The 24,715-nt window shown below is 38.0% G+C and overlaps 1 protein-coding gene and 1 non-coding gene across 13 annotated transcripts in view; one reads left to right on the forward strand and one right to left on the reverse strand.

Moving 5' to 3' along the window:
* Nucleotides 1-24,715, reverse strand: part of MLLT10 (MLLT10 histone lysine methyltransferase DOT1L cofactor) — a 271,785-nt gene that overhangs the window by 227,462 nt on the left and 19,608 nt on the right. Inside the window, exon 1 of one of the 12 annotated variants that reach the window (XM_087420759.1) lies at nt 17,018-17,196. The exons of the other annotated variants lie outside the window; for them this stretch is intronic. The gene's annotated coding sequence lies outside the window, so the exon portion shown is untranslated. Of the gene's footprint in view, nt 1-17,017; nt 17,197-24,715 lie in introns of those variants that run through there. 12 annotated transcript variants of the gene reach the window in all.
* On the forward strand, nt 9,984-10,048 carry LOC147912966 (small nucleolar RNA SNORD42). Its single transcript, XR_015549393.1, has one exon. It is a non-coding gene; the product is annotated as a small nucleolar RNA SNORD42 (small nucleolar RNA).

Here is a 24,715-nt window from a genome sequence, read left to right on the forward strand (position 1 = left end):
AAACAAGGGAAATACAGAACAACTGGAAAACAAGTGATAAAATGGCAGCATTAAGCCCTCATCTATCAATAACCACAATAAATGTAAATGGACTGAATTCCCCAATCAAAAGACACATAGTGGCTGGATTAAAAAACGATACTGCCATATACTGCCTCCTGGAAACATATCTCAGCTCTAAAGACAAACACAGGCTTAGAATGAAGGGATGGAAGACAATACTCCAAGCTAATGGGCAAACAAAAGAGAGCAGGTGTTACAATACTTATATGAGACAAAGCAGACTTCAAGATAAAAAAGACAATGAGAGACAAAGAGGGGCAGTATATAATGATAAAGGAGACACTCCACCAAGAGGACATAACACATAAATACATATACACCTAACACAGGAGCACCAAAGTACATAAAGGAATTATTAATTGATCTAAAAGGAGATATTAACAGCAACACAATAATAGTAGGGGACCTTAACATCCCACTTTCATCAATGGATAGATCAACCAGACAGAAAGTCAAAAAGGAAATAGTGGAACAAAACGAAAAACTAGATCAGATGGACTTAATAGATATATACAGAACAATCCATCCAAAATCAGCAGAATACATATTCCTCTCAAGTGCACATGGAACATTTTGAAAGACAGACCATACGTTGGGAAACAAAGCAAGCCTCAATAAATTTAAGAAGACTGAAATCATGCCAAGCATCTTTTCCCACCATAATGCTATGAAACGAGAAATAAACTATCAAGAAAAAAGCTGGGAAAGTCACAAATACATGGAGACTAAACAACACGCTACTGAACAACCAATGTATCATTGAAGAAAATTAAAGGAGAAATCAAAATCTATCTGCAGACAAATGAAAATGAAAATACATCACACCAACTTATATAGGATAAGAGGGAAATTCATAGCAATACAAGCCAACCTTAATAAACAAGAAAAATCCCAAATAAGCAATCTTAAACTACACCTAACAGACCTAGAAAAAGAAGAACAAAGCCCAAAGTCAGCAGAAGGAGGGAAATAATAAAAATTAGAGCAGAAACACATGAAATTGAACCAAAAGAACAGTAGAAAGGATCAATGAAACAAAGAGCTGGTTCTTTCAGAAGATAAATAAAATTGACAAACCCTTAGGCCAGACTCAGCAAGAAAAAAAAAGAGAAGGCTCAAATAAATACGATTAGAAATGAAAGAGGAGAAATTACAACGGATATCACAGAAATACAAAGGATTATAAGAGAATACTATGAAAAACTATATGCCAACATATTGGACAATCTAGAAGAAATGGATAAATTCTGAGACTCACACAACCTCTCAAAACTGAACCAAGAAGAAATAGAGAATCTAAACAGAGCAATCACAAATAAAGAGACTGAAACAGTAATCAAAAACCTCCCAAAAAATACGAGCCCAGGACGAGACGGCTTCTCTGGAGAATTCTACCAAACATTCAAAGAAGATTTAATACTTATCCTTCTTAAACCATTCCAAAATACTGAAGAAGATGGAACACTTCCTAGCACATTTTATGAGGTCAACATCACCCTGATCCCAAAGCCAGACAAGGACAACACTAAAAAGGAAAATGACAGGCCAATATTGCTGATAAACATAGATGCAAAAATCCTCAACAACGTACTGGCAAACCAAATAGAGCAATATATTAAAAGGATCATATATCATGATCAAGTGGGATTTATACCAGGGATGCAGGGATGGTTCAACACCCACCAATCAATCATTATGATACACCACATTAACAAAATGAGGAATAAAAAAGACATGATCATCTCAATAGATGCTGACAAAGCATTTGACAAGATCCAATATACATTTATGACAAAAACTGTCAATATAATGGGTATAGAAGGAAAGTATTTCAATATAATAAAGGCCATATTTGACTAACCCACAGTCAACATCATACTCAACAGGGAAAAACTGACAGCCATCCCTCTGAGAACAGAACAAGACAAGGGTGCCCACTCTTGCCACTGTTATTCAACCAAGTACTGGAGGTTTGGGCCAGAGAAAACAGGCAAGAAAAAGAAATAAAAGGTATCCAAATTAGCAAGAAAGAAGTGAAACTCTCGTTGTTTGCAGACAACGATCTCATATATGGAAAACCCTAAAGAATCCATCAGAAAACTATTAGAAATAATCAACAACTACAAGAAACTAGCAGGGTACAAAATGAACCTACAAAAATCAGTTGCGTTTCTATACTCTAATAACGAACTAGCAGAAAGAGAAATCAAGAATACAATCACACTTACAATCCCAACAAAAAGAATAAAATATCTAGGAATAAATTTAACCAGGGAGGTCAAAGACCTATACAACGAAAACTATAAGACATTATTGAAAGATATGGCTGATGACATAAAGAAATGGAAAGATATTCCATACACATGGATTGGAAGAATAAATATAGTTAAAATGTCCATACTACCTAAAGCAATCTACAGATTCAGTGCAATCCCAATCAGAATCCCAATGACATTCTTCACAGAAATAGAACAAAGAATCCTAAAATTCATATGGAGCAACAAAAGACCCTGAATAGCTAAAGCAATCCTGAGAAAAAAGAACAAAGTTGGAGGCATCACAATCCCTGACTTCAAAATATACCACAAAGCGGGGTCGGCCAGGTGGCGTAGCCGTTAAGTTTGCACGCTCTGCTCCGGTGGCCCGGGGTTCGCGGGTTCAGATCCCAGGTGCAGACCGACGCACCACTTGTTAAGCCATGCTGTGCTGGCGTCCCATATAAAGTAGAGGAAGATGCGTATGGATGTTAGCCCAGGGCCAGTCTTCCTCAGCAAAAAGAGGAGGATTGGCAACGATGTTAGCTCAGGGCTAGTCTTCCTCACACACACAAAAAATATACTACAAAGCTATAGCAATCAAAACAGCATGGTACTGGTATAAAAACAGACACACAGATCAATGGGACAGAACGGAAAGCCCAGAAATAAAACCACACATCTACAGACCACCAATCTCCAACAAAGTAGCTAAGAACATACAATGGAGAAAGGAAAGTCTCTTCAATAAATGGTGTTGGGAAATCTGGACAGCCACATGCAAAAGAATGAAAGTAAACCATTATCTTTCGCCATACACAAAAATTAACTCAAAATGGATTAAAGACTTGAATGTAAGACCTGAAACCATAAAACTCCTAGAAGAAAATATAGGCAGTACACTCTTTGACATTGGTCCTAGAAGGTTCTTTTTGAATACCACATATACTTGGGCAAGGGAAACAAAAGAAAAAATAAATAAATGGAACTTCATCAGACTAAAGAGTTTCTGCAAGGCAAAGAAAACCACAAACAAAACGAAAAGACAACCCACCAACGAGGAGAAAACATTTGCAAATCATATATCTGACAAGGTGTTAATCGCCAAAATACGTAAAGAACTCATACAGCTCAAGAGCAACAAAAAAAAAAACAGCTTGATCAAAAAACGGGGAGAGGATATGAAGAGACATTTTTCCAAAGAAGATATACAGATGGCCAACAGGCACATGAAAAGATCTTCAACATCACTAACCATCAGGGAAACGCAAATCAAAACTACAATGAGATATCACCTTACACCTGTTAGAATGGCTATAACTACCAAAACAACAAGTAACAAGTGTTAGGATGTGGAGAAAAGGGAACCCTCATATACTGCCGGTGGAAATGCAAACTGGCGCAGCCACTATGGAAAACAGTATGGAGATTTCTCAAAAAATTAATAATAGAAATACCATATGACCCAGCTATCCAACTACTGGGTATTTACCCAAAGAACTTTAAATCAACAATTTAAAGAGACTTACGCACCCCTATGTTCATTGCAGCTTTATTCACAATAGGCAAGATGTGGAAGCAACTCAAGTGCCCATCGACTGATGAATAGATAAAGAAGATGTAGTATATATATATACAACGGAATAGTACTCAGCCATAAAAAGACAAAAACGTCCCATTTGCAACAACATGAATGGACCCTGAGGGTATTATGTTAAGTGAGATAAGCCAGAGAAAGACAAACACTGTACGATTTCACTCATATGTAGAAGATAAACAAGTACATGGACAAAGAAAACAGATTAGTGGTTACCAGAGGGGAAGAGGGGTGGGGGGTGGGGGGTGGGGGGTGGGCATAAGGGCTAAAGGGGCACACATATATGGTGACTGGCAAATAATAATGTACAAGTGAAATTTCATGTTATAAACCATTATGACCTCGATAACATTTAAAAAAATGAATGAACAGAGCATACGTTAGCTTTGAGATAACCTCAAGAGGCCAAATATAGTTGTAATTGGGGCCAGAAAGCAGAAGATAATAAGGAAAAATATCTGAAGAAATAATGTCAACAATTTGCCATATTTGATGCAAATTACAAATATATAGAAGAAAGCACTTTAAAAAAACACCAAACAATAGAAACATAAAGAAATGCAAACCAAAACACATCATAATCAAATTGCCTAAAACCAGAGATAAAATGAAGAACAAAGAAAAAATCTTCAACGCAACCAGAGAAAAAGGTCATATTTCAAACCACAAAGTCAAAAGAAAGTTGAAATGGTTATATTAATATCATATAAAGTAAATTTAAAAATCAACATTATCAAGAAAAAAGAGGATCATATCACAAAGATAAAAGGGTTTAACTCATTAAGAAAATACAAAAATCCTAAACATTTGTTCCCCTAATAACAGCTTCAAAATAGATAAAGTAAAAATAGAACGACAACAAGAAATGGAAAAACCCACAATCATATTTGGAGATTTCAACAAACCTCTCTCAATAATTGGTAGAATCAGTAGACAGAAAATCAGTAAGGATACATAAGCCTTGAACAACACTATCAACCAGAATAATACCATCAACCAAATTGACGTTAAGTAACACTTATAGAATACTCTACACAAACTAGCAGAATACAAATTCTGTGCAAGGACATGTGGAACATTCACCAAGACAGATCATATTCAGGCCCTGAAATAATTCTTGATAAATTTAAAAGGTTTCAAGTCATACAAAGAATTTTTTCTGACCACAATGCAATTAATTTAGAAATCAATGACAGAAAAATCAACGAAAAATACCCCAAATATTTGGAATCTAAATATATTTCTAAATAACCGTTAGGTCAAAGAAGAAATCAAAAGAGAAAATAGTATTTTCAAATGAATGAAAACGAGAGCCAGTCGTGATGGCCTAGTGGTTAAAGTTCGGCACGCTCCGCTTCAGCGGCCTGGGTTCTGTTCCCAGGCACAGAACCACATCACTTCTCTGCCAGTAGCCATGCTGTGGCAGTGGCTCACACAGAAGAACTAGAACAACTTATAACTAGAATATATAGCTATGTGCTGGCACTTTGGGGTGGGGGTGGGGAGGAGGAGAGGAAGATTAGCAACAGGTGTTAGTTCAGGGCGAATCTTTCCCAGCAAAAAAAAAATAAGAATAAAAATGAAAACAAAACTTACCAAAATCTGTGGAAGATAGTTAAAGCAATAATTGAGGGGAAATTTATAGTGTTAAATGTCTACCTAAACTGAAATCAATGACTTCACCTTGTACCTTAAGAAACTAGAAGAAAAAATAAATAAATAAATAAATAAAGATCAGAGCAGAAATCAAAGAAATATTAGGAAAAAAAAAAGGAGCAAATTCAATGAAATCAAAGACTAGACTTCCTCGATTTCTGGGAGGAAACAATAGATGTACTTTTCCCTATTCCTTCTACTAAGTACAAACAAAAACTGTAAACTTTATAAATAAAACAAATATATTCTGAAAGGTGATGAGAAGGTAAATTAGCTAGGGAGCACAGGACCCAAGGAACAACATAGCAGTGAGTTCCCTGGGTTTTCCTTTTGCCTAATATATCCCACTCTTGGAATGAAAGAAGTCAGAACCTAAAAGCACCAACAGCACAAACCAAAAAAAAAGCCCCAACAAAAGGTTTCTCTCTCTAGACAAAGGACCACGAAGAGGGCATATTAGCTAGAGAGAAAATTTTTAGACAGTAGCTGCTCCACTCCAGCAAAACATCACAGAAAAAACTGGCCCTTCCCACTCCCGCAATGGTCATGTGGGGAACCTAGATATCCAACCTCCTGAGACTGAGTCATCCCAAGACTCTCACTGGGGTAGTGTAAGAGCAGGTCAAGTAGGGAATCAGAACTTTCATCCTCACTGGCTGGTCATGAGCATCTCCCCCACCCATGATGTCAGTGAAGACAACATGATACACCTGAAATTTATATCATGTTATAAAGCAATGTCACCTCTATTAAAAAAAAAAAAGACAACATGAGAAGCCTGAACTTTCACCTCTATCTGGCAGTAACAAGGGAACCCACTCTTGTTCCCACTGGGGTGGTGTCAGAGAAGGTCTAGCGGAGAGGCAGAACTTTCACCAACACACAGTGGTAAATGAGGCCACATCCAATGTGGAGATCAGGTAGGGAGCCATAACTCCCAACTCTGCTCAGCAGTAACAAGCAGCTTCCCTCAAATGTCAACAGACGCCAAATAGGGAACTTGAACTTCATGACCTACCCAGCCTAAGGAGATGGTGCCCACAGTCCTCCCCCGTCAGACAAGTGTCAGAGAGAGCCAGCTAGGGCCTGGCCCCGTGGCCGAGTGGTTCAAGTTCCACGCACTCTGCTTCGGCGGCCCAGGTTCTCGGGTTTGGATCCTGGGTGCGGACCTATTCCACCAGCCACGCTGTGGAGGTGTCCCACATATAAAGTAGAGGAAGACAGATGTTAGCTCAGGGCTAATCTTCCTCAGCAAAACCAGCAAACAAACAGAGAAAGCCAGCTAAAATAGGTTTATATAAGATGCAAAGTCCCATAACATAATACAAAAATGTCAGGTTTCAATCAGAAATCATTTGTCATACCAAGAACCACCAGGAAGATCTCAAACTAAATGAAAAAAGACAATCAATAGATGCCAATATTTGTTATTTTAACATCTGACAGAGATGTTAGAATTATCTGAGGAAGGTTTTAAAGCAGCCATGATAAAAATGATTCAACAATTATGAACACAGAAATGAAAATAGAAAGCCTCAGCAAAAAACTAAAGATATAAAGAAGCACCAAATAGGATTTTATAAGTAAAAAGTACAATAAGCAAAAAAAAGAGCTCAATGGATAAACTCAACAGCAGAATGAAGGAAAGAGAGGAAAAGAATCAGTGAATGAGAAGATATAACAATAAAAATTACTTAAATAATAGAGAGAAAATAACCGGAAAAAAAAAAAAAAGAACAGAGCCTCAAGGATCTTTGGGACTATAACAAAAAATCTAACATGCATGTCATCAGAGTCCCAGGAAGGAGAGGAGAAATAATGTAGGATTGAAAAAGTACTCAAATAATGGCTGAAAAATCCTCAAAACTACAGATTCAAGAAGCCGACCAAATCTCAAACAGCATAATTCCAAAGACATCTACATCTAAACACATCCTAATTAAACTTCTAAAATCTAAAAACAAGGAAAATATCTTGAAAACAGCCAGAGGAAAACAACACTTTATTTACATGCAAAAAATAACTTGAATGAGAGCAGATTTCTCATCAGAAACCACAGAGGTCAGAAGGAAGTAGCACAATAATGAAAGAAGAAGCCTCGAGGAAAATGAAAAATTATATTGAACTGAACGAAAATGTAAAATACAACAAACCAAAATTTGTGAGACATAGCTAAAGCACTGATAAGAAGGAAATTTGCAACAATGCATAGAAAAGTGGAAAAGTCTCAAATCAATAATCTAAGCTTCCACCACAGGAAACTAAAAAAAGAACAAAATAAATCAAAAGCAAACAAAAGGAAGGAAAAAATAAATGTAAGACCAGAAATCAATAAAATTTAAAATAGAAAAAAATAAAGAAAAATCGATGAAACAAGGAGCTGATTCTTTGAAAAGATCAGTATTGATAATAAACCTCTAGCAACACTGACAAAGAAAAAGAGAGAAGACAAATTACCAGTATCAGGAATGAAACGGGATACAGAGCACACAGACATCAAAAGAATAGGGAATGCTACCAACAACTTCACACACATAAATCTGACAGCTTAGACAAAACAGATCTCTTCCTCAAAAAACACAAACCACTCCAACTCACCAATTAGGAAACTGATTTTAAAATTTTAATTTGTACTTTAAAAATTACCAAAAAAGAAATATGAAAGCCCAGTTTCAATGGAGAACGGTACCAAATATTTAAAGAATTAACACCAATTCTATGCAATCTAGTCCAGAAAACAGAAATTGATGGAGTACTTCCCAGCTAATTTTATAAAGCTAGTATTACGTCAATATCAAAACCAGAGTATGAAAAGAGAAAACTACAGACCAATATCCCTCATGACTAAAGACAAAAATCCTTAACAAAATATCAATAGAATCCCATAATATATAAAAATAATTATATGCCATGATCAAGTGGGGCTTACTCCAAAGCTGGTTAAATATTCAAAATCAATGAATGTAATCTACCACATTAACAGGCTAAAGAAAAAAACTATAAATATCAATTAATGCAGAAAAAGTACTTGACAAAATTCAGCACCAATTCGTGATTAAAAAACACTACGAAAAACAGGAATAGAATACAGGTACACTTTCTCAACTTCATATAGAACATCTACAAAAAACCTACAGCTGACATCCTACTTAGTGGTTTTCCTCACAGAGTGAATGCTTTTCCCCTAGGCCCAGAAACAAGGCAAGTATGTCCACTATCACCAATCTTAATCAAGAGGGTGCTGAATTGTCTAGCCAGAACAATTAGGTTAGCATAAAAGGCAAAGAAATTGAGAAGGAAAAAATAAAAATAACCTATTTTCAGATGACAAAATTATCTACTTAAGAAATCTATAACAAAACTCCTAGAACTATTAAGTGAATTCAGCAAGATTGCAGGACGTAAGATAAATATAGAAATCAATCGTTATTTCCATATACTACCAATAAATACGCAACATCAAAACTAAATATACAATACTACTTATAATTGCTTCCAAAAAATTAAATACTTAGGTATAAATCCAAAAAACATGGATAAGACTTGTAGGCTGAAAACTATGCAAAACTGACAAAAGAAATCAAAGAAGATCTAAATAAATGGAAAGACATAGCATGTCTTTTAGAAGACTCAACTCAATATAGTAAAGGTGTCACTTCTCCACAAATTAATATTCAAGTTTAATGATATTTCTATCAAAATCCCAGCAAGATTTCTGGATAGATACAGACAGGTCATTCTAACATATATATATTTTTAAAAACCAACACCACAAAGGAACTAGATAGCCAAAATGATTTTGAAAAAGAAGAATAAAGTGGAATGAATCATCTATCTGATTCCAAGAGTTATTATATAGCTACAGTAATTAAGACAGTGTGGAACTGCCAGAGAGATAGACACACAGATCAATGGAACAGGACAAAAAGCCCAGAAATATACTCAAAGATGCTCAGCTGATTTTGAACACAAGTGCAAAAGCAATTCAATGGAGGAAAGACAGACTTTTCAACAAATGGCATTGGAGCATTAGAACACCCATAGGCAAAAAAAAAGAACCTTCACCTGCATTTCATACACTTCATACAAAAATTAACTCAAAATGGATCATAAATTTAAACGTAAAGCATAAAACTACCAAACTTTTAAAAGAAAACAGGAGAAAAATCTTTGGGATTTAAAGCTAGGTAAAGAGTTATCAGATTTGACAACAAAAGCATGATCCATAAAAGGAAAAATTTATAAACTAGACCATCAAAATCAAAAACTTTTGCTCTGCAAAAAAAGCCCACGAGGAGGATGAAAACACAAGCTCCAGCCTGGGAGAAAATAAGAATAAGTCACATACTTGACAAAGTACTCATATCTAGAATATATAAAGAACTGTCAAACTCTACAATAAAAAAAAATAAGCAAATAAGGGAAAAAAATCACTATCTGGAAAAGAATGACAAAAACAAAGGAAGCACTGATATGCAGAAGACTGGGGAAGGAAGACAAGGTACCAGGGCAGTGATAGCAGGGACTAAGGCTTGCTTTCTTTCTCCACCCCAGGCCTGACAGAGAGAAGGTTGCTTATGTTCCACTGGCTCCTGACTATGATGCTTTGAATGTTGCCAACGAAATTGGCATGATCTAAACTGAGTCCAGCTGGCTAATTCTAAATATAAATGTTTTCAAAATAAATAAATAAACAAATTAAAAAATAGGCAAAAGTCATGAACAGATATTTGACCGAAAGACGGTATACAGATAGCAAATAAGCACACAAAAAGATCATCGACATCATCAGCCATTAGGTAAATGCAAATTAAACCCACAATGAAATATCACTACACATCTATCAAAATTACTAAATAAAAAGAATAGTGGCGATGCCACACACTGGCAAGGATGCTAAACTGGACAGCTCACAGATTCTGGTGGAAATGTAAAATGGTACAGTCACCCTGGAAAACACTTTGGCAATTTCTTAAAAAAAACTAAACATGCAGCCACCATACAACCCAGTGAGTGTACAAGTGGACATTCACTGGAGAGAAATGAAGACCTACGTTCACACAAAAATCTGCCCATGAATCTTTATAACAGCTTTATTCATAATAACCCCAAATTGGAAATACCTGATACATCTTTCAGTATATGAATGGTTAAACAAACTGTGATATACACACAACATAGAAAACTAAGCAATATGGGGGCCGGCCCGGTGGCTTAGCGGTTAAGTGCGCGCGCTCTGCTGCTGGCAGCCGGGGGTTCGGATCCCGGGTGCGCACCGACATACCGCTTCTCCGGACATGCTGAGGCGGCGTCCCACATGCAGCAGCTAGAAGGATGTGCAACTATGACATACAACTATCTGCTGGGGCTTTGGGGGGAAAAATAAATAAATAAATTATAAAAAAAAAAAGAAAACTAAGCAATAAAAAGTACGGAACTACTAATACATTCAACAACCTGGATCAATCTCCAGAGAATTATGTTGAATGAAAAAAAAAAACCCCAAAAAGTTACATGTTCTATGATTCCATTTATATAAGATACTTGAAATGACATTAAACTAAGAGAAATAAGCTAGATACAAAGGACAAACATTGTATGGTCCCACTTATATGAGTTGTGGGATAAACAATAAACAAACTCATAAAGATAGAAAGTAGAAGAGAAGTTGCCAAGGGTCAGGGAGAGGGTGGACTGAGGAGTTCTTATTTAATGGGTATAGTTTCTGTTTGGGATGATGAAAAAGTTCTAGAAACAGATACTGGTGATGGTTATACAACACTGTGAATGTACTTAATGCCACTGCATTGCATACTCAAATATGGTTAAAATGGTAAATTTTATGTTGTGTACATTTTACCAGAATTAAAAAAGAAAACCTAATAATTGGAGATTACCATGTTCATAGATTGAACGATTCAAAACTGTAAAAATGTTTCAAATTGATTTACAGAATCAACGTAAAGTCAATCAGAACACTAAAAGGATTTTTCGTGGAACAATCTGATTCTAAATGGTTATCAAATGCAAACAGCAACAGGCAAGATACCAAAAAAAAAAAAAAAGAGAGAAAGACAAGAAGGAAGGATTAATTTTATCTGATATCTCATGTCCAGACTTAACAAAGCTAGAGTAATTTTAAAACTATGGTACTGGCACAAAGATAAGAGAAATCACAAGAACAGCAAGTCCAGAAACAAATTCATACATACATGAACTGATTTATGACCTAGTGCCACTGTATAGCAGCAAAGGAAAGAATGGTGTTAAAACAACTGGCTGTTCTTATTTACTATAATATGTAATATATATAATATGTATAATATGTATAAAATATATAAAATAAATGTTTTTCCCCCTATTTTACTCTATCCACAAAATCAAATCCAGATGGGCTGGTTATAATGTAAAAAAGCAGGAAAAAAAATTCTTTTAGAAGATTATATAGGAGAATAATTTCGTGACCTCAAGTTATGAAAAGATTTCTTTAACAGGTCACAAAAAGCACTAACCACAAAAGAAAAAAAAACTAAAACTTCTGACTACATTAAATTAAGAACTTTTCATTAAAAGAATGAAAAAATGAATGACTAACATGGAGAAGCCATCTGTAAATCACAAATGAGAAAACCCAAATGGCCTATAAATAGACGAAAAGGGGCTCACCATCATTAGAAACCAGGGAATTGCAAACTAAAAACCACAATGAGACACCACCACATAACTACTAAAATGACTAAAGTTAAAAAGATTGACATACTAAGCATTGGGTAAGGATGTAGAGCAAAGAAACCATTCACGGGTGGTAAAGTAGAATGAGATAACCACTTCTGAAAATGGACTGGCCTTCCCAACAACCAAGCAACTCCACTTCTAACTACATACCCTAGAGTAGCACTTCTCAAACTTTTTTGACCATAAACCACTCTAAGAAATATGTTTTATATTGCAACTCTGTATACATATACAGGACACTGAAAATGTACTGTGAATTTTTTACTGTTCTATTTCACTTTATAGTGCCGGTTGCTCCCTGCTAAACTGACTTTATGACCCTTTTTGGAGCACACCCAGCAGTTTGAAGAGTGGTGAGCTAGAGAAATTCCTGCACATGTACAAGAATATTCACAACAGTAATTGTTCATAATTGCAAAACTGACAAAAATCTACATGTCCATCAATAGCAGAATGGATAGTGGTGTAATTCACATGCTGAAATACTATCAATGAAAATGAAATCAACTATAGCTACACACATGAAATAGATGAATCTCAAAAACATACTGTGAATCAAAAAATTCAATACAGCATTATTTCATTTACATAAAGTTCAAAACAGCCACAACTAAATAATTACATTGTTTAAAAATAAACCTGAAGAGAGCCGCCCCGTGGCTTAGCGGTTAAGTGAGTGCACTCCGCTGCTGGCGGCCTGGGTTCGGATCCCGGGCGCGCACCGACGCACTGCTTCTCCGGCCATGCTGAGGCCGAGTCCCACATACAGCAACTAGAAGGACATGCAGCTATGACATAACAACTATCTACTAGGGCTTTGGGGGGAAAAAATAAATAAATAAATAAACCTGAAGAGAATCAAGAACAATAAATACAAAATTCAGGGAAGTGTTGCCTTCAGGGAAGAGGGTAATGGGATCAGTGAGAGGCACAGAGGGGTCAAAGGTATAGGCAATACTCTACTTATTAAGCTTGGTTGGTAAGTATGCGGATATTTACTTTATTGTTTTACCTGTCAATATACTGGGTACAGTATATTTTCTCTGATTCATATACCTTACAATTAAAAATAAGTTAAGGAAATCCTACACACAAATGAGTAAACTAAATTAAAATGCACAGGGCTGGTCCAAAGAAATTAGGAGTCTCTGTTTGAATAAGAGTAAAATATTAAAACTTTTATAGTTTATAATATATGGCTAGTTGTTCAAATGACAAAAGAAATATAGTACTTTGACATACATTATCCATATATCAAAAAAGACCAAAAGATGCTGTGTGTTTAGAAAACTCAGCACTTCCCAAAAAAATCAGTTACCAAAAGCAGTCAAACATCCATAAATATTAATCATGTGTCACCAAAGAAGTGAAGATTAAAAGAACTTCTGGAAAGTCTAAGTAAAATGAAATCTTCATGAACAGAGATGCAGCTCATCTAAATTTCTCTATCCTAGGGCTGGCCCCACGGCTTAGCGGTTAAGCGCGTGCGCTCCGATGCTGGCGGCCCGGGTTTGGATCCAGGGCGCGCACCGAGGCACTGCTTCTCCGGCCATGTTGAGGCCGCGTCCCACATACAGCAACTAGAAGGATGTGCAGCTATGACATACAACTATCTACTGGGGCTTTGGGGGAAAAAATAAATAAAAATAAAATTATAAAAAAAAAAATTTCTCTATCCTAACTTTAAAGACAAAGGGAATAAAGTAGCAACTAGGGGTTAAAACACACACATACAATGGCAGGAACAGACTTCAGAAAAGATCCAACCATGAAGGAATAGTGTCCTTATAACAGATGATATACTTCCTAATCTCACCACGCTGATGCTATTTCATTTTTCTCCTGTTCTAAAATAACATATTTATTAACACTTCTGTTTACTTGTTTGAACTATAATCTGAAGTACAGCACGGCCCTTAAGAGCATCATCTATGGAGTGCCAGGGTTCAAAACTTGGCTTAACCACTTTTATGTGACCCTGAACAAATTACTAAACCTCCCTATACCTCAAGTTGCCTCATCATTTAAAAAAAATAGATAAAAATAGTACCTATATTTCATTGTCCTATTGAGAAGGTGAAATAATATATTCCTCTATGTAAATCACCTGATGGTACCTGGCATATAAACAGAGCTCCACGCTATTTTGCAGATGAGGAAACTGAGGCTTAGAACATAAGCTTGCCCAGTCATGTATCTAGTCCATCTGACTCAAAAGCACACGATCTTTTTTTTTTTTTAAAGATTGTATTTATTTTCCCCCCCAAAGCCCCAGTAGGTAATTGTATGTCATAGCTGCACATCCTTCTAGTTGCTGTATGTGGGACGCGGCCTCAGCATGGCCGGAGAAGCAGTGCGTCGGTGCACGCCCGGGATCCGAACCCGGGCCGCCAGCATCGGAGCGCACGCAGTTAACCGCTAAGCCACGGGGCCGGCCCCAGCACACGATCTTTAACACTACTACTATACTACCTAGATATGTCTGGGTGATTATGGATGATGGATTTTTTTCTTTCTACTTATCTTTCTTTCCTCAATTATCCAAAAATGAGCATGCCTGCACTGTACTAAAATAAGAGCAAATTTTTTTTAGAGGACAATAAATACTTTAGGCTTTGGGACTTAGACAACAGAAAAGCACTGGTGGCATTTGAGAATAGCATATAGAAACTAACCTTTTGAGATTATTTGTCTGCTCAGAGCTATGTAAAGAATCGAGTGGGGAAAGTGAGAATAGGACGGGTAGGGACAAGGTAGATGGAAAAAGAAGAGTTTACATCGTGTTGTGGTAGCTGTAATTTCTACTTGGCACTAGAGCAACACCATTATAAATTTCTGACCCTACTGTATAACTACAGAACTAGATTTTTTATTGTGAGGAGGTGTGTTTACCCAGCCATAAGCTGTGCAGAAATTAAACGTGTATGAAATATAATACTTTTAATGGAAATACCATGGACCAGAAAATAATTTTTCCTTGCACGAAGAGCTGAGAAACACTATAAGAAATTGGGACACGACAATTGTTATTTGCTTCGTAGGAGATAATCTTGAAACAGAGAGGGACTGTATTGAAAAGGAGAGAAGTAAAAAGAACATAAGGGAGAAGTTCACTCTAAGAATGTGTAATATGCTACCTTTTTATAGAAAAGCAAGAAAAACAAGAGTCTATATATGTATAAGCACGTACATACATAAAGAAACTAGGAGGGGCCGGCCTGGTGGCGCAAGCAGTTAAGTGCTCGCACTCCGCTGCAGCGGCCTGGGGTTCACCAGTTCGGATTCCAGGCAGGCACCAACACACCGCTCGTCAAGCCATGCTGTGGCGGCGTCCCATATAAAGTGGAGGAAGATGGACATGGATGTTAGCCCAGGGCCACTCTTCCTCAGCAAAAAAAACAAAAGAGGAGGATTGGCAGATGTTAGTTCAGGGCTGATCTTCCTCACAAAAAAAAAGAAACTAGGAAAATGAATAAAAAACTAGTAACAATAGGCCGGCTCCGTGGCTTAGCGGTTAAGTGCGCGCGCTCTGATGCTGGCGGCCCGGGTTCGGATCCCGGGAGCGCCCCGAGGCACCACTTCTCCGTTCAACGTGAGGCCGGGTCCCACGTACAGCAACTAGGGGGATGTGAACCTATGACATACAACTATCTGCTGGGGCTTTGGGGGGAAAAAACTGAACAAATAAAATCTTTAAAAAAAAAAAACTAGTAACAATGGGAAGCTGGGAGGCAAAACTGGGCAAATAAGAGACAGGTTTAGGAGGAAGAATTGCCACTGTATATTTTTTGAACCATGTCAATATGTCACTTTATCAAAAGTTAAATAATTTAAGCTGCTGCAATAATCTAGACAAAAAAATTACAGTTTAGATTATGCGACTATAAACTAGAGAAATTAAATTTAAGATGCCTAGGATACCTAAATAGAAATATCCAGAAGGTAACTGCAAATATGGAGCTGGAGCCTAGAAAAAATTGTTCAGGTGATACTGATGCCTAGAGGTATCCATAAGCATGCATAAGTTTACCTACGGTGAGGTAATCAAATAAACAGGCCAGAAAAGCAATCATGTAACTTAAATTTTACAGAAGTAAGAAAGTAATGCCAGGGCCGGCCCTGTGGCTTGGCGGTTAAGTGCGCGCGCTGCGATGCTGGCGGCCCGGGTTCGGATCCCGGGTGCGCATCGAGGCACCACTTCTCCGTTCATCCTGAGGCCGAGTCCCACATACAGCAACTAGAAGGATGTGCAGCTACGACACACAACTATCCACTGGGGCTTTGGGGGGAAAAAATAAAATAAATAAAATCTTTAAAAAAAATAAATAAATAAAGAGATCAGAGTTTAAGAAAGCAGTTTCCCAGAAGTCATGAGAAAAGAGAGTTGCAAGAAAGATGGAGTGATCACAGTTTTAAATGCTGAAAGTGAATCAAGTAGAATGAAAACTGAAAACATTTCGGATTTGGCCATTTGAGGTTAACAGCAAAATCAATACAGTGGTGGACTTAAGAGCCAAATGTAATTGCTTGAAGGATGAATGAATAGGAGTTTGTGATATTTTATGTACTTATTTATACCTAAAATTTTTCAGGAAATGATTTGAGACAGCCTACAAATACCTGACCTATATTATAACAATAAAAAACAGAAAAGTGAACATTGAAAGCCAGTATGAGGGACAACCCCCTGATTTAGGGAAACTGCTCTTACCCCTGACTCCAACTATGCAGTTCTAGTGAGGGCTGCCATTCATAGTACCCTCCCCACTCCAGCCACAGGGATGGTGGGTACATGATCCAAGACAGGTCAATCAGAGTCCTTCCCAGGATTCTTCAAGAGAGTCCCTTCTTCTGGTAGAAGGGGCTGGGAAGATGAGAGCCAAGAGCTGCCAGCAGTCATGGTTCCAGCCTCAGGAAGTAGAGAGTCTGTAGTATGAGAGAATGAAATCAACACGCAGAGAAACAGAGATAAGAGGTGAAGTCCTAAACTCCACAGGAGGAAGAGAAGGAAATAAATAAAATAATAATCAGATTAATATAACTGATGTAACTAAAGACCAGATTTGGTTCTGGGCTGCCTGGCAGCCAGAAAAAAAAGAAAAACAGAATGTGTATCATAGGGCCGGCCCCAGGGCTTAGCGGTTAAGTGCGCGCTTTCCACTACTGGCAGCCTGGGTTCGGATCCCAGGCGTGCACTGACGCACCACTTCTCCAGCCATGCTGAGGCCACGTCCCACATACAGCAACTAGAAGGATGTGCAGCTATAACATAGAACTATCTACTGGGGCTTTGGGGGAAAAAAAAGGAGGAGGATTGGCAATAGATGTTAGCTCAGTGCCGGTCTTCCTCAGCAAAAAGAGGAGGATTAACATGGATGTTAGCTCAGGGCTGATCTTCCTCACAAAAAAAAAAAAAAGAATGTGTATCATAGAGCTATCAAAAAGGAGGAAATACACCAGATCCTCAAGAGAGACAATTTTCCTGATGCTAAATTATTAAAAGCATTTTTTGTACATGGATCTTTATATAAGGGTCACTGAAAGACAACATGGATAGTGTCCATGATGAGAGTATTATAGCAAATGCAGATTTCATATGCTTTTGCTTAAAATGACAACTAAGTTATATTTCAATCATTAAACATAACTACAGTACGCAGTTGAAGAAGCAGAGATATCAACTATGGCTTTATTCTTCCAGGAAGTTTGCTAGTGAAACAGGAAAGAAAAAGGTGAAAAACGTAAAGGGAAAGCAGAATCTATGGGAAGATTCAAAAATGTTTGTGAGGGGCTGGCCGGGTGGTGCAAGCAGTTAACTGCACGCACTGCGCTGCGGTGGCCCAGGGTTCGCCGGTTCGGATCCCGGGCACACACAGATGCACCGCTTGTCAAGCCATGCTGTGGTGGCATCCCATATAAAGTGCAGGAAGACAGGCACAGATGTTAGCCCAGGGCCAGTCTTCCTCAAGAAAAAGGAGGAGGATTCGCAGATGTTAGCTCAGGGCTGATCTTCCTCAAAAAAAAAAAAAAAAAAAATGTTTGTGAGCTGAGTAGGGGGAAAATCAAGTAAAAAGGACAGACTAAAACCAGACCCTGGAAAAAATGGGACAAGACCACATCATGAGCACAGGTAGTTAATTCCATTTAAAAACTACCTCCTCTCCTTCCTAAACCTCCACTATATGAGACAAAAGGGCATAAAGCCACAAAAACAAAAAGAACATAAGGGAAGACAACAGCTATAAAATTTTGGAAGCTAGAAAGGAGACAAGTAGTAAATGACTTAACAGATCAGAAAAGGTTGCTGCAGTAAGACAAGCCCAAAAACAATGTATCTTAGACCACAAAGCACCAGAAACTGGAGGAACTTTAGGTACCAGGCATCAGAGGGTAGAGAGTTGCACATGCCCAGTGGTGGTGTATGTGTTTGGAAGGGATGGGTTCAGGTGAGCCTAAAAACAGGAGAAACAGAATATAATCCAGAAAACAATCAGCCCCATGTCCCCCATCCCCAATCTGCTTCTCCACTACACATTACCAAGTAATTGTCTCTCCCCCACTCTAGAAAACTGCAGAAAGGGTAAACAAGAGGAAATCTGAACTTGGGGACACCAGGCACAGCTGAGGAAAGGGGTACCATATCGAAAAAGAAGAATTAGCTGAAAATCTAAGTCTAAATAGTGAAATTCCAGCAACCACATGGCTCAAAGAATACTGGTAACCAGGTTTGTCAATAACCCAACAGATGACTGGAGGATTTTTCTCTGAGTAAACTAACCAGTTAGTGGTCTTCTAATTGAAGAACCCAGCTATATCACTTATGAAGAAGCCAACCAACCAACAATCCCTGCCCATACACACAGAGCTTCCAATAAACTCATTAGAGCTTGTCTTAAATTCAAATAGATGGCTAAGAGTCACCAGACTTTCAAGCAGTCTCTAACAAGACAGGCCAAAACAAACAGTACAAAGGAACTCTGAAAAAGAGAGTCCCAGGAGCAGAAGAAAACTTCAGAAAACTGAAACAAAACAACCACCCTCTGATTAACATCTTCACAGAGTTAAGATACTGCATCCAAGAAACAAAAACAGAAGATAGGAAACAAGGAACATTCAGAGTGCGTAAAGGAGCCCTTGAAAATTAAAAGTATAATGGAATTTAGAAATTTAAGTGAAGAGTTGGAAAATAAAGTAAGAAACTGCCTCAGAAAGTAGGCCAAAAAGAGAGAACTGAAACACAAAATATAAAAAATCAGAAGATTAGTTTAAAAGGTCCAACATACAAATAAAGAAACACACAACTGAGGAAATTATCAAAGAAATCATTCAAAAAAAATTTCCCTTAACTGAACTCATATTCCCTAATATGATTTACCAAATCAGAAGGGTCACTGTGTGCCCAGTACAATGAATGATGGAAAACACACTACCAAGAAAAACATCAGAAATAACCTGGATAAAGAAAAAAATACTAAATCCAGAGAGAACAATCACATTCAAATGATGGGAAATCAGAACTTCACTGGACTTCCTAACAGAAACACTGAAAGCTAAAAGGCAAAGAAGAAATATCTTCAAAATTTTGAAGGAAAATGATTTTCAACCAAGAATTCTATACTCAGCCAAACCACCAATCAAGTAAGATAATAAAGCCACCAATTTTATCAAACATGCAAAACCTTAAAAAACTTATTTCTCACGCACCTTTTCCTATGAAGCTGCTAAAAGATGTACCCACCAAAACAAGGAAATAAACCCTTAAAGATGAAGAAATGGGGGAGTGAGGGGTTAGAAAACAGGGAATCCAAAATAAGCAAGAAGAAACTCCCAAGATGATAGTGAAGTTCCAGGATTAAAGAGAAACCAGCCCAGGGGCCAGCCCCGTAGCTTAGCGGTTGGGTGTGTGCGCTCTGCTGCTGGTGGCCCAAGTTCAGATCCCGGGCGGACACCAAGGCACCGCTTCTCCAGCCATGCTGAGGCCACGTCCCACATACAGCAACTAGAAGGATGTGCAACTATGACATGCAACTACCTACTGGGGCTTTGGGGAAAAAAAGGAAGAGGATTGACAATAGATATTAGCTCAGAGCCAGTTTTCCTCAGCAAAAAGAGGAGGATTGGCATGGATGTTAGCTCAGGGCTGATCTTCCTCACAAAAAAAAAAAAAAAGAGAGAGAGAGAGAGAAACCAGGCCACATGGGAGCAGGGAGTTGGTACCCAGAGGAAAGTCTACAGTTTAAAAAGGAAAGCGGGAAGAGGAAAAGGCGGAAGAAGAGGTAGAGGAGGAGGGAGAAGAGCGAGAAGGAGAGGAGAAGAAAGGGAGAAGGAGAAAATGGACCCCTCACACACTGCTGCTGGGAATGCAAACTGGTGCAGCCACTATGGAAATTACAGTATGGAGATTTCTCAAAAAATTAAAAAATAGAAATACATACGACCCAGCTATCCCACAACTGGGTATTTATCTAAAGAACTTTTAATCAATAATTCAAAGAGGGGCCAGCCCCGTGGCTTAGCGGTTAAGCGCGCGCGCTCCGCTGCTGGCGGCACGGGTTCGGATCCCGGGCGCGCACCGACGCACTGCTTCTCCGGCCATGCTGAGGCTGTGTCCCACATACAGCAACTAGAAGGATGTGCAACTACGACATACAACTATCTGCTGGGGCTTTGGGGGAAAAATAAATAAATAAATAAAATCTTAAAAAAAAAAAAAATAATTCAAAGAGACTCATGCACCCCTATCTTCACTAAGATGAGGAAGCAACCCAAGTGTCCATCGACTGATAAATGGATAAACATGTGGTATATATAAATACAATGGAATACTACTCAGCCATAACAAAGACAAAATCGTCCTATTTGCAACAACATGGATGGACCCTGAGGATACTATGTTAAGCAAAATAAGCCTGACAGAGAAAGACAAACAACGCATGATCTCACTCATATGTGGAAGATAAACAAACACGTGGACAAAGAGAACAGATGAGTGGCTACCAGAGGGGAAGGGGGTTGGGGGTTGGCCAAAAGGGATCAAGGGCCACATATACATGGTAACTGATAAATAATAACGTACACCTGAAATTTCACAATGTTATAAACTATTATGACCTCAATAAAATAATTTTTTAAAAAAAGGGAGGAGAGGAGAGGAAGCAGGAGAGGAGTGGGAGAGAAAGAGGAGGGAGGAAGGGAGGAGGAAACAGGAAGAGAGGAAGAGAACAGGAAGAGAGAAGGAGAGGGAGAGGAAAAAGAAAGGAGAAGGTAAAGAGAAGAAAAGGAAAACTGAATTTATGAAAAATTGAATTGACAGACTACCTGATCCATTAACCAAATAGAAGATTATACGAAGAAGCAACTAGAGGATATATAAAGATTTAGCCTTAAGTAACAAACACAAGGAAAAGGAAAATACAAGACAATTATTAAAAATAACACAAGAAAACAATCACAATATACTTTTGGCTCAAAAAGGAACAAAATATTTAAATAGTCATAATAACATAAATACTACTGTTTAACACTACTGATTTAACCAAAATGTGCGGTATACTGAAAGGCAACATCTAAAACTTATATGTCAAGAATAGCTGATTATACACTCCTTTTAGAAACACAGAAGTCAATTCCAGAAGGAACAGCCAAAAGGGGTTGCCTCTAAGGAATGAGATGAGGGTTCAAGAGTTCAGCAGCAAGGTACTGTTTTGTGTGTGAGAGAGAAGCTTTTGGTACTACCTGACTCTGACTATGTGCATTTATCACTTTCATAAACATAAACATTAAATCTAAACAGAAAAATGGAATAAATAGGTACCATATGCTGGGTAATGGATCAACATACTCCTATGTTTTCATTGCTCTTACTAGTTATGTAGGCAGGTTAAAAAAGGACATAAACAAGTATTAAGCACATACTTCATGTCATCCGTTATGCTAGGTTTTTCTCACAGTAAAAGAGGAATTCAAGAAGAGAGACAATAGAAATTGGCTATTTGCTATTTCATCTACAGTGGTAAGCACTAAATCTGTTAACTTTTTGAAATCACCTCTTTCAAAGCTATAGGAACTTAGGATGCTATGCTGAATTTACAAGCAAATATGAGATATGAATAAATAGTAAGAGAAAAAAATGTTAGACAAGGTTTAACTTTGAAAGCATTCTATTTCAAGTACACAGGTTAAAAAGCCTGTACAGAAATAAAAAGAAACAAGTTATGTACAATACTGAAAAAAAAGAGCAGGGCCAGCCCAGTGGCGCAAGCGGTTAAGTGCGCGCACTCCGCTGCAACGGCCCGGGGTTCACCGGTTCGAATCCCAGGTGCCCACCAACACACTGCTTGTCAGGCCATGCTGTGGCGGCATCCCATATAAAGTGGAAGAAGATGGGTGTGGATGTTAGCCCAGGGCCAGTCTTCCTCAGCAAAAAAAGACGAGGATTGGCATCGGATGTTAGCTCAAGGCTGATCTTCCTCATAACAAAAATAAATAAATAAAGGGTGCCAGAAACTAAGTCAAGAAACAAACTTAAAAACTGGTCTGGAGCAACAAACCCCACCAGGCAAACTGACCGAGTCTGCTACTTACCAACCCCAAATCCATTTTCCCCTTCTTCCCTACTAACGGAACTCTGATTTTATTCACTTCATCAACAGGCTTATATTTTGCAGTCTCTCTAACAATTAAAAGCCAGTAAAATTAAGCATAAATTGTTGAGTGGGGCTTCCAGGAAAACTTGTTTAAGAAGATAACTCAGCTGGGAGGAGAACCACATTTAACCTTACTGTCCCCCTTGTGTCTGCAGTCACAACAACTGCAGTTCCCAACTGCCACGCTGTGACTGTTGGACAACCCTGAAAATGAAAACCAGGTGCTAAGTTTGGTACACTAGGAAGACAGAAAAAGTCTGATCCCTAATGACTTCAGAGAACTGTCATAAAAGCTTTAAAATGTCTTTCTGAACTCCTTTTAAATAAAAGAATTTGTAAATTTGTAAATTCCTAATTTGTGGAAGCCACTATAATGTGGTCTTTGTTACTAGTAGCCAAATGCAATTCTTAACAGATACAAAGCAAATGCAAAAACTCCCCAAAGCAACATCTTCAAAAACCCATGTCAGAGGAATAAGATCCCACGGAGGACAACAACTGAAGATTAGCTCACAGTCAAAATTACAAAGTATATGAAGATGTCTACTACCAGAGTTAACAAAACACTTGAAAGAATTCCAAAATCTCTGAGAAGTTTAAAAAAAGTATGGTTTGAATGTTCAAATAAATAAAGGAAGGAATATAATCCTTAAGGCAATAATAGCAAGATACTAGGAAAAAAGAAGCGAATTGAAAAATAACAACAATAGAAAGTCTAGATATGATTTACTCAGAAAAGAAATTCACTGACTGGATTAACAATAACCATGAATTTGACAGAGCTAAAAAGATTATCTATAATGCAGAGATAAGATAGACAATATTAAAGAGAAATTACAAGTATGAAGAAAAGAATGAGAACCCCAGGGCTGGCCCAGTGGTGTAGCCATTAAGTTTTCGTGCCCTACTTTGGCGGCCCCGGGGTTTGCAGGTTCGGATCCTGGGCACAGACATACACACCGTTCATCAAGCCATGCTGTGGCGGCCTCCCACAAAATAGAGGAAGATGGGCACAGATGTTAGCTCAGGGCCAATCTTCCTCAGCAAAAAGAGGAGGATTGGCAATGGATGTTAGCTCACAGCCAGTCTTCCTCACAAAAAATAATAATAATAATAACGTAGCATTATCAGGTCGAATCTTCCTCAGCAAAAAGGAAAAGCCCATGTTAAAAATAATAATAAGGTAGAATTAAAATACAGACAACAATAACAAAGACTTTGCAAGGGAAAGAGTAAAGAGGGAAAACGAGGCATTCTAAGGTTCCTGACTTTGTTCAAAAGAAGCACAGAGATTAATTTTAGACTTACAGAAAAATACAAAGCATGCACATTAAAATTCTAAGGGCAATCACTAAAAAAAAGAAATAGAACATACAGCCTCCAAATCAGCACAAAATTTAAAAAAATAATAATAATAAAGAGGGCTGGCCCCGTGGCTTAGCGGTTAAGTGCGCATGCTCCGCTGCTGGCGGCCCGGGTTCGGATCCCGGGCGCACACCGAAGCACCACTTCTCCGGCCATGCTGAGGCCGCATCCCACATACAGCAACTAGAGGGATGTGCAGCTATGACATACAACTATCTACTGTGGCTTTGGGGGGAAAATAAATAAATAAATAAAATCTTTTAAAAAAAAAAAAAAAAGAAGAAGAAGAAGAAGAAGAAAGAGGGGCCAGCCCAGTGGCATAGTAGTTAAGTTCATGCACTCCCCTTTGGCAGCCCAGGGTTCACAGGTTCAGATCCCAGGCTCGGACCTATGCACTG

Source organism: Ceratotherium simum, chromosome 32 (assembly GCF_057802395.1).
Source record: "Ceratotherium simum simum isolate JZ-2026a chromosome 32, ASM5780239v1, whole genome shotgun sequence".
Classification (NCBI taxonomy): Eukaryota; Metazoa; Chordata; class Mammalia; order Perissodactyla; family Rhinocerotidae; genus Ceratotherium; species Ceratotherium simum.